This window comes from Apium graveolens, chromosome 4, assembly GCF_009905375.1.
Source record: "Apium graveolens cultivar Ventura chromosome 4, ASM990537v1, whole genome shotgun sequence".
Lineage (NCBI taxonomy): Eukaryota > Viridiplantae > Streptophyta > Magnoliopsida > Apiales > Apiaceae > Apium > Apium graveolens.
Window position 1 is genome coordinate 109,011,361 of NC_133650.1, and position 11,223 is coordinate 109,022,583.

Here is an 11,223-nt window from a genome sequence, read left to right on the forward strand (position 1 = left end):
AGTGTAAAACATCCCTCCTAATGTGAAATATCATAATTTCGTGATAAATATTATCAACGTTCAAAATCTGTTTAATTAGTCAAGCACAAATTTACTTCCCATATGCTCAGCACAATAGATCAAATTCCTGACTTTAGCTACATAGTTTCGTTTGCCTAAACAAAACTAGGTGTCCACGTTTGTCCAAGATACGACACACCAGAAGTACAACAAAACCCAATTGCAGGAACAATGTGACCAATCCAAAGGAGCAAAAGCAAATAAATGGTTTTAAATAATCTAGTTTTATCCTTTTTATTCCTATTTACTTATTTCTTTGAAGCTGAAAAAGAAAAGAGTACGTTAGAAATAATAGTTACAAATAAAATAAAAATTATATACGTTACAAACTACAAACCTAACATCTGATCAGAAAAGTTGTTGATCAAGGTTTTTTCCGGTCGAATAGGGAAATGTAAACTTTGTTAAATCAGAACGAATATAATATTATTAATTAATGGAACAAATTTATGTGTAGATGAAAACAGAGGGCATTGGTAATGAGTTGATGACTTCATATTTTGAGATTCTCAAGACATAGGATTGCACAATATATTTAAGTCCATTTATGACTTACTATCTTCTATCACACTCGTTGCAACACAAAAATCAAAAAATTGCTAATGAATTTCGAAAGCTAAATGGTTAATGAAAAAAGATGTTTGATTAAAAAAAAAGAAGAAGAAAAAGCACAAGCTGTGATTTCAATATATAGTTTGCTATTGAAGATAAGATAGTTCCATGCATAATAAAGGGTTTAAGACTTGAGAGTAGAGCTGGCCACATGTGCGGTCCGTGCGTGCCGGGCCGGGCCGCACACGGGTTGAACATTCCGTATTTAAACACTGAACCGGACCGCTGAATTACGAACCGGGCTCGGGCCGGGTTTGAACCGTTAAAACAGGGCTCGTAACCGAACCGAACAAACCGAACAAATTCGCGGGCGAGCTGTGTGTGCGGGCTGTGCGGGCTGTGCGGGTTGGATTCGTGAGTTGGGCGAGCCGTGTGTGCGGGCTGGGCGAGCCGTGTGCGGGCTGCATTGCATAATTCAGATCCTGACTGGAACTTCCAAGAAAGATAAAGAAGTTCCATTTCAAAGAACAGAAAAGATAAACTAACTCTGATAAAAAAACTCGAGCAATAATAACTCGAAATTAGTAATCAATTAATAAAAAATAAATAACAAAATGTAACATTATTTTCTATTATCTCACATAATTTATTCAAAATATTATAGTTGTAATCAATTAATTTTATTATTTTAAATAAAAAAATTACAATAATCAATTAAAAAAATTACAATAATCAATTAAAAAAATTACAATAATCAATTAAAAAAATTACAATCATGAATTAAAAAAATGAATTTACAAAACGAATAAACAATATATTATATATATAATACACGAATAAAACTATAGAAGCTGAATTAGTAGTAAGTTGAAAATTAAATGATAATTAGTACTACTAATAAAAAGGCAACAATTCAACAGAATGGTAATTATAGTTTATAAGCTGAATTAATACTACTAATTAAATGGTAATTCGCCTTTCAGTACACCAACAGGCAACAACTCAAGGCAACAAACAGAAGCAGAAATTGGCGCGTGACCCCCACCCGCGGGCGTGCTGTGCGGGCTCGTGCGGGCTGTGCGAGCTGGCTTGCCGTGCAACTCGTGCGGGTTTGGCTCGTGCGGGCTCGTGCGGGCTCGTGCGGTCCCGGGTTCTAAAATTGGTATTCGTGTTCGGTTCACCTAATTTACCGAGCTGTGCGGGTTTGAACCGGCCCGGTTCGGTCCGAATTTTTTACGGTTTCCGTACGAACCGGTCCCGAATGAGCGGTTCAAACCCGCCCATTTGGCCAGCTCTACTTGAGAGTATGCACCTCAGGAACAAGTTACAATGATAATCATGATCATGATGAGCTCCATTCATCATTAGTGATCCGTATGTGCAAACTGTATATCTAGCTTATTAGGCCTTAGTGGTACAATCCGCACTAGCTATGCCCCTTCTCCCCAATCACCCATAGTGCAAACACATTTACGCATATACCTTGTCATAATTTAATTTCTTTTCAATAATATAGATTTCTCAATTTGTACCAAAATTTTATTTTTAAAAATTTATAAATTAAAAAGAAAATTACATACTGATGTTTCATCCAGCAATGTTCTTCTAGATAGTTGTGGAATTAATGTATATAAATGGATCCTATGTAATTTAATGTCAGATAAAAGGATCCTATGATTATTCATGTCTAAGAGTTTCAAGTTTGAACCCTATTCTCTGCGTATGAGTTGAGTGATTTCTGTGTGAGTTGAGTGACCCATTCTCATCGTATCTCTCATGTTTTGTTTGTTAAGATTTCTTACGGTATTATGAAATTAGTGAAGTCTGTATGGTGACCAAGCTGAGTTTGTTTTGTTGAGGGTAATCCATGCCACTATACATCACTTACTCTATGTACAGTTCTCATGTACAGAACTCCTAGGCCCTAGCCCTATCCTACTAAGCAAATATATAGGGTAAAAGACTACAATATCTTCAATATTTCTTTTATATCATGTTATGGAACTTTTTTAATCTTCCCATCAACAATTTGTGGTTCCACAGCACGTCATGTATACACACATTATTTGTTTTTTTATTGTGAGGAAAAGAATGATCACAAAAGGTATGATAACAAACATACTTATCCATACCATGGTTTGCACCTGCACAGACAGTGTACAAAGTGATCACACATGTAATGAGATTTTTATTTGGTAAGACATAGAGAGTTACACTTTAAATTAGTTGTTCATTTAATTTTTAAAATTCAAAGAAGTTTGTCTAATAATTCAAAACAAAAGGCTGAAGTCGGAAAGAGTTTCAAGTGTTATGATACAAGGTATTTTTAAATATATTTCAACTTAGTAGTTTCCCATTCACAATTTAAAATTTATTTTTAAAAAAGTTTAGTTTTTAACAAATTTTAGAGAGCCTGTAACATGAGTAAATTATTTAAACATATAATTATAATTTTTTTATATATTATATAATAATTAAATTGAAAAAAATTCGTACTTATTCCAGCTTTGTCACACATATTACATCATTGTAAACATTGGATTTTATCAAAGGATAAAAATTCTAATGGGACTGGCTTTTCAATTTATTTTTTTAATAAACAATGAAAATGTCTTAAAAATAACGACCTCTGTTCTAATTTTGTTGTAAAACGTTGACACGATGATATATCACACTAACAATCTGAACATTTTTCTTATTTATAAGACCAAAATATCTAGGTAAGCTGTTAAGTTATAACTCTCTTAAACTTACGGGCCGCCCACTTGTAAGCCACTTATGACTTATAAAGTCGTAACAGCTTATCGAAGAGTGTTTGTCGACCCAACTTATAAGCTGAATTTATAACTTATAAGGTGATAAGTTGAATATTAGTAACGACGTACCTTTTCTCAACTTATTTTGATTTTTCGCTGATTTATTAACCTCAATTTTAAAATTTATATTTTTAAATGTTAATAAACTTAAAATTCAAGAATTTAGATAATTATATTTAATAATTATGTATTTTAGTTCATTTAAGAGAAAAAAAATTCTAACTTATAAATAAAATTATCCAAACACTTATTTAACTTATAAGTATTCTTTTACTTATCACTTATAATTCACTTATTCATTTTAAGTTGTAAGTTATTTATTTTCAGATTTCCTAAACAGGTACTTACACTCCAATTTTTTTAAGTCATGTTAAATTTTTTGATATTTTAACCATGTTGAGTGGTATTTATGACACTTTATTACGCTCCGTAAAGCTTTGAATTGATGCGTTTGTACTCAAGTTGTTAAGTATTTTAACGTGTTTTCTAGTGTTTTTGCATTTCATGCGTTATCTAGGTAATCAGGTGAATTAATATTGTTTTGATGCTAATTTGGTGTCAAGATGGCGTTGGAATAAAAACTCGTGGAAGACCGGCTCAAATCTGCAAGAAAAATGAAGAAGTTAATTTCTGGCAGAAGCCCAGCGCGCCCGCGCTGATCAAGCGCACGACCGCGCCTGAAGTTCAGAAAGCCAGCGCGCCTACGCTGATCAAGCGCGCGGCCGCGCCAAGTCGGGGTGCAGAATTCTGATTCTATTCTAATTCGAATTGGAAGACTTCTCTGCTGATTAGGGCTGCTATATAAATAACTCTAGGTCGTTTTTAATAAGATATCAAGCCAGAGAAATATTAAGGAGAGCCATAAGAAGACCGTGTTAGCACGATTCAACAAAGACGAAGAAGATCTTATTTTTACTTGTGAATCTTTGTTCTAAGTTGTAACTTGGATGCTAGTTTTCATATTTGTGAACCTTAATCTTGTTTTGCACTTGATTTTATTTATTCATTATAAAGACTACATTTGTTATACCATGCTTTTATCGAAATCCACGTTGATGATGAGTCCGATTATGGGCTCATCGTTATTGTGGGGTTCTAACGAATTTACTTATGGATTTCTTTAGTTAATTTGTTTCGATGCCTTAGTGTGTGGTGATTGTATGATAACCTAGTATTGGTTGTGCGTATTCGTCTTATGAACGTCGTGAACTTATAAGATAGTGTGTTAATTCTTAATGAAGCGAAAGTGAATTTAAGGATTTAGAACTTGCCATGCTAACATAGGTTCATGTATTTGTTATGCATGATTCATGGGTAATTTTAACCATCTTACTTACCCTATGTAATCAAGATAGATAACTTGTGTTTAAACCGTTATGTTGTCAAATTCTATAGACATATGGGGTCTCAATATAATTGGTGTCTATTCAGCTTCTATCTTTTTTGTGGATGTCTGGTAGTATGGTCCTCGTGCAACGAAAGTTGGCGTTTATCAGTTTTGTGTTATCTGATTAGTGTCATCACCATTGCATGCTAAGGTTGAGAACAATAAGGCTATTGAATGAAGTATTTAATGAAGTTAGAATCCCATGTTTGTCATATATATTAATTCAGTCAATTTTATTCTCTTAGTTATAATTGTTAGTTTAATTCTTAGTTATAAACAACCTTAATTTGTTACCGTCTTAGCATTGAATAATAACCATACATTGTTGCTTAAGTGCATTAATAAATTAGTTAACCAAACCAATCTCTGTGGGAACAAACTAGAAAAGATTCTATACTACTTGCGAATTCGTATACATGCGTGTATTATTAGCGTGTGTTTAGTGACTAACAAGTTTTTGGCGCCACTGCCGGGGACTGCAGTGTTAATTTATAGTTTATGTGCTTTCCATCAGTGGTCGTTAAAGTTCATTGAGTTGGACATTGTTACTTATTCGTTTCCTTGCATTATTTCAGGTACTCTAGCGAGGGTGTATGCATACGCGTTCGCGTACTCATAAAAAAACACTGGATAAAGCCGAGGAAGAAGTTGTGGTAGTTTGAAGGGAAGTTTTTGAAGAAGAAAAGAAGGTAGAAGAAGAAGAGAAGGTCGAGGAACCAATTTTAGTAAAGATGGGAGATGAAGCAGAAAATTCTAAGGCTTTGATGGACTATTCTCAGCCTAAGAATAATGACACGTCAAGCATCATCAGGCCAGCCATCAGGGCTAAAACTTTTGAGATCAAGTCAAGCACGATTCAGATGATACATAACTCAGTTCAGTTTGGGGGTTCTCCTACTGAAGACCCCAATATGCACATCAGGGATTTTATCGAGATCTACGACACTTTCAAGTTCAATGATGTGACTAAAGATGCTATCAAGCTACGACTCTTCCCATTCTCTCTGAGGGACAAAACTAAGTGCTGGTTACATTCTCTACCAGGAAGATCTATCAACATTTGGGAAGATCTTATTTCTCATTAAATTCTTCCCTATGACAAAGACTGTTGCAATCAGGAATGCTCTTACTCAGTTTGCTCAGCAAACTGGAGAATCTCTGTGTGAGTCTTGGGATCGATATAAGGAGATGCTAAGGAAGTGGCCACACCATAGCATGCCTGATTGGATGATTATTAACTGTTTCTATAATGGATTGGGTGCTACTTCTAGACCCATGCTTGATGCAGCATCAGGAGGAGCCTTGTGGGCTAAAAGTTACGATGAAGCTTATGAACTTATTGAACTAATGGTTGCTAATGAGTACCAGAATCCTTCTCAGAGACTGACTCAGGGAAAAGTAGCACGAATTCTGGAGTTGGATGCAACAACTGCTATAGCTGCCCAACTTAAGGCTTTGACGATGAAGGTGGACACTTTAGCTAATTATGGAGTTAATCAAATCACTAGTGTCTGTGAGCTATGCGCTGGTGCCCATGAGACTGATCAGTGCGCAATTTCTAGTGAATCAGCTCAGTTCGTGAGCAACTTTCAGCGTTCACAGCAACCTGTGCCAGCCACTTATCATCCCAACAACCACAATCATCCTAATTTCAGTTGGAACAACATTCATAATGCGGTTCAACAGCCTTATCAGCAGTATCCAGCTAAGCAGTACAACCCCCCTGGTTTTCAGCAACCGCAATATGCATAAAGACAACAACTCCAGCTACAACAAGCCAATGAAAAATCTGAATTAGAGGAGTTGAAGTTTATGTGCAAGAGTCAAGCTGTTTCTATCAAGATCTTGGAAAATCAAATTGGGCAAATTGCCAATGCCTTGCTAAATCGTCAGCCTGGTACACTACCTAGTGATACTAAAGTGCTAGGAAAGAGGGAAGCTAAGGAGCAGGTAAAGGCAATCACTTTGAGGTCTGGAAAGGTTGCGAATCCCGAACAAACTCAAGCGTTGACTGAAGAAGCTGGGGCTGAGAAAGAAGTAGAGCAACAGAAGTAGAAGTGGAACCAAGGAAGACTACTGTAGAGCACACTCCTCCTGCGGGTAATACATGGGAGAAACAGATCTATCCTCCACCGCCTTTTCCTAAGCGGCTACAGAAAAAAAAGCTGTACAAGCAATTTGAAAAGTTTCTGGAGGTGTTCAAGAAACTTGATATCAACATACCTTTCGCCGAGACTCTTGAGCAGATGCCTAGTTATGCAAAGTTTATGAAAGGTATTCTCTCTCGGAAAATGAAGCTAGATAATTTAGAGACTGTCGCTCTCACGGAGGAATGCAGTGCTGTGCTGCAACAGAAGTTACCTCTGAAGCTTAAGAATCCAGGAAGCTTCACTATTCCGTGTACTATTGGAAAAGTATCTTTTGACAGATGCTTATGTGACTTGGGAGCTAGCATCAATCTGATGCCCTTGTCAATCTTCAAGCAGTTAGACTTACCTGATCCAAAACCGACTTATATGACCTTGCAGTTGGCCGACCGTTCTATTACATATCCGCGAGGTATTATGGATGATGTCTTGGTCAAGGTTGATAAACTCATCTTCCCTGCTGATTTCGTAATTCTTGATTTCGAGGAGGATAAGAAGATTCCCATAATCTTGGGAAGACCTTTCTTGGAAACTGGCCGAACCTTGATAGATGTGCAGAAGGGTGAGCTCACAATGCGCGTGCTGGGTCAGGATGTAACTTTTAATGTGTTCAATGCTCTGAAATTTCCTACGGATAATGAGGAGTTTTGTAAGAACCCAAATTTTTGACATCGGTAAAAGACCTTTATGAATAGTAATATAATAACTCGAATCTTTGAGACCTTGTAAAACGCTTAATAAATAGTAACCCTGACAGACGGGAAAAACTTTTTAGCCCACACTATGTTGTGCATGAGAAATTGAATTTCGGAGTTGATAACATGATTATACGTACCAAATGAGTGTATGTAAACGCTATTAGTTTTCGAAGAAAACGAACTTTCAAAAATGACCATATTTACGAATCATCGAGGATTACGGGAATCACAATATAATTACAAATTTAAAACCTTATGGATTTATATCCAAGGACGATACTTCAAAACATAAAATATAAATACGACAGGATTTACGCCGCAAACCGTTTACGAGAAATTATCACAAAAAAAAATTTAAACGATCGAACAAAAGCGTAAACGATTAAATAAACGTATCGCACTAACTAACCATGGTAAAAAAGTAACGATGGTTACTTTATTAAATAGTAATCTAAGGTTGTAGGATGATCATCTAAGGCTAAGAGAATTGTAAAGCTAATGGCTAAACTACTAGCTTAGCTTGTAATCTAGAAAGAGGTTAACTTGATTTGTCCAAGGATTTGCCAACATAAATCTATCCTAGGACATATACTAGAGAATAAACAATCAAACACAAGCATTATTCCAAGAAGCAACCAAGAAGCAAATACAAATTTCTCTCCCTCTCTCCCAAGAAGCTTCATTCGGCCCTATCAAAAAGAAAGAAGAAATCATTTTCAAAACACCAAGCTCTAACTATGGAAAAATTCCCCCATTAATTCTCAAGCTTCATACCTCCTAAACTAAGGTAAGATAAATCTTTAAGGTCATTTTATCAAGGTTTGATGGGAGAAATAAATTTAAGAAAGATGATAGTGAATAGTAACTTTTCTTTGGTTTCTTGATTTTAATGGTTGTTTTAGGTTCCAAAAACCTACCAAGCACTCCTAAGGCTTCACCATTATCAAGAACACATCTCAATATCTCAAGAAAGATATAAATCTTTGACCCATCCTTACTTAAGCTTTATGTTCAAGAATCTTTTAAAACATAGTTGTAAACCTAGTTTTGGGTGAAAGTATTGTTGTAATCTTAATATTTAGTTAAGTAGATTTAAGGTTGATGATTGTTGCCTCAAGAACATGATTTTATTGACAGGAGTTAGTTTGGTGATGATGATATGATAATTGTTGGTGGTAGTATAAATATTTAAGGCATAAATGAAACTCAGATCGTAACCGTAATCTCGCTAAAATGAACAAAATGTAATGTTAAGTTTCTGCAGAAAGTTCCGAAGATATAAACTGTAGTTTCTTGATAAATAACACTCTATTATGATAGAAAATGTTATAAGGATCGTTTAGGCTCTTGAATCGCTTGATTCCGATTTACGGATCAAAAGTTATGGCCGTTTTACTAAAAGTGATTTACATGATAAAAACTGCTACGAATTACGAACGTTGGAAATAAAAAGGATCGACTTAAAAATGTTCATAAATTATGAAATTTTTACAGAGAGTATTAAATGGAGTTCCTTAACTTCTATAAAAATTTCAAGTAAAAACGTTGATTTTTCAATTTTATAAAAATGTCGGAGCCGAGGTCGCATGGAGTACGAATGTCAAAAACAACCCCTGTTAGGAAACTGCCACTTCGGGATTTTTACCCCTGTTACCAGAAAACCAATTTCAAATGATGTGTTCTAATTTTGTTTAGACCGCGTACGCGAAAACGGTGCATCAATTAAGTTAACGGTTTGAGAGATATCAACATTTTAGTGAAAACGGTTTGAATAGTAAAACTCTGTAGTTGACCGAATTTTAAAATGCGTTTCACCTAATTAAATTCATTTTATCAAAATGAAACTTTTAGGATAAATATTAAAAGAACTCAAGAAGCTCCTCGAGGTGGTTTCATATTAAAATATTAATTTTACAATTTATTAAAAATGATAGAGTGTGAGTCGCGTAATAGTAATATTCGGTAAAGTCAAATCTAGAATACCACTTTGACCGTCCGTTTCGACCAAGGAGTGATACTTATTTCAAGTCGGTCGAATAATGAAAATTATGAAGTATTGAAATTATTAGAAATATAAGTTGGTGATTAGAGTAGGAATACTGATTAAGATTATGATATTTGTTGATTAGAAAACTCAGAACGAGAGGAAGTCTGGAAACGTATCTTGGACTCCAGGCAAGTTTTCAAACCCTACCTTTTTGAAAATGTTGTGTTGTGTTTGTTTTCAAATAATGTCGATATATACATGATGATATATTTACGACGTTTTACGAATTATGTTATATAATATCATAGGATATGATAATGATTTTGGTATATGAATATTACCAAATTTCAATCGATAACGCTAGAGAGTAGCGTTGTATATATGAAGAGTATATTTTAGACCGAGGATCGGTCAGTATAATTTTATGAAAACCCGGAAGTATTCCAGAGGTGTTTTATTTAAGAATACAAACGCTATAGTATAGCGTGATATATAAGTTATAAGACCGAGAGTCGGTCAATTTTTATAAAGTATAAACTTGGGAATCATCCCGGAGATGTTTTGGACCATTAAAAGTCTGTACTTATTTTATTCCAAGGGACTCGATGTCCACTTGCGAAACATTAAATACCTCGAACTTTTATTAAAATAATTTCCAAAGATCGTATTCCCTCAACTATATTTTACGTGAACAACGAGTATTATTTCGGTTATTAATTTGATGTAGGAGAAATATTCCCCAACGATTATTCATTTCAAACTCGACCAATTATTAAAGGTTACTTTAAATTTTTTAAACATAAATTAGTTGAGAAATATTATTTCAAATATTCTTTTAAAGTATAATTATTCGAGGTTTAATTATTTAATGGTTATTATTTAATTATTAATTCTTTATTAAATGATTTATTTATGATTTAAAAATCATAAAACCTGATTTAAAATACTTTCTGATTTTCAGAAAATCATTCAAATAATTTCAGATCGTCGGAGAATATTATCTCGACTTATTTTAAATATTTTGATTATAGTTTCAAAAGAAAATCCCCTTTATTTAATAAATATGTTGACAACGGTCAACTCACATCCTTAGTACTTCCTCCGAAAATTCTCGGAAGTGCATATATATAGTACATATCCAAGTGTACCTATCAACAAGAAATATGCTTGGGGAACAATATAAGTTCCATATATATGATGGGATTCTTACAAGGATAAGGATGGGTAGACTCCAGTACTTCGTGGACTAGGGAGACTACCAATTTACTACCACATGAGAAGGTATCTTATATACTAATGAACATGTGGAGTATGCGTACCTGAGAGGGATGGACGCAAAACCGTGTCTTGAGAGGGATAGACGCGAAGTGTGTACTTGAGAGGGATGGACACAGAAAAGGACCGAATGCGGCCAGGGTGATAACCAATAATAAAAAGGGAATCGTCCAACTACATGTAGAAAAGGTTACTATTTCCGTAGTACGACTGATCATCGTATGTGGTGGCTCTAGTGAATGTTTTATTCTTCCAATTGGAATTGTGATGCAATACCGTAACTGAAGCCTAGGTGCTGGGT

General features: G+C 34.8%; 1 non-coding gene across 1 annotated transcript; it reads right to left on the reverse strand.

Moving 5' to 3' along the window:
* Positions 1–5,925: 5,925 nt before the first annotated feature.
* On the reverse strand, positions 5,926–6,032 carry LOC141722070 (small nucleolar RNA R71). The gene has a single exon (XR_012575103.1). It is a non-coding gene; the product is annotated as a small nucleolar RNA R71 (small nucleolar RNA).
* Between the last annotated feature and the right edge of the window lie 5,191 nt (positions 6,033–11,223).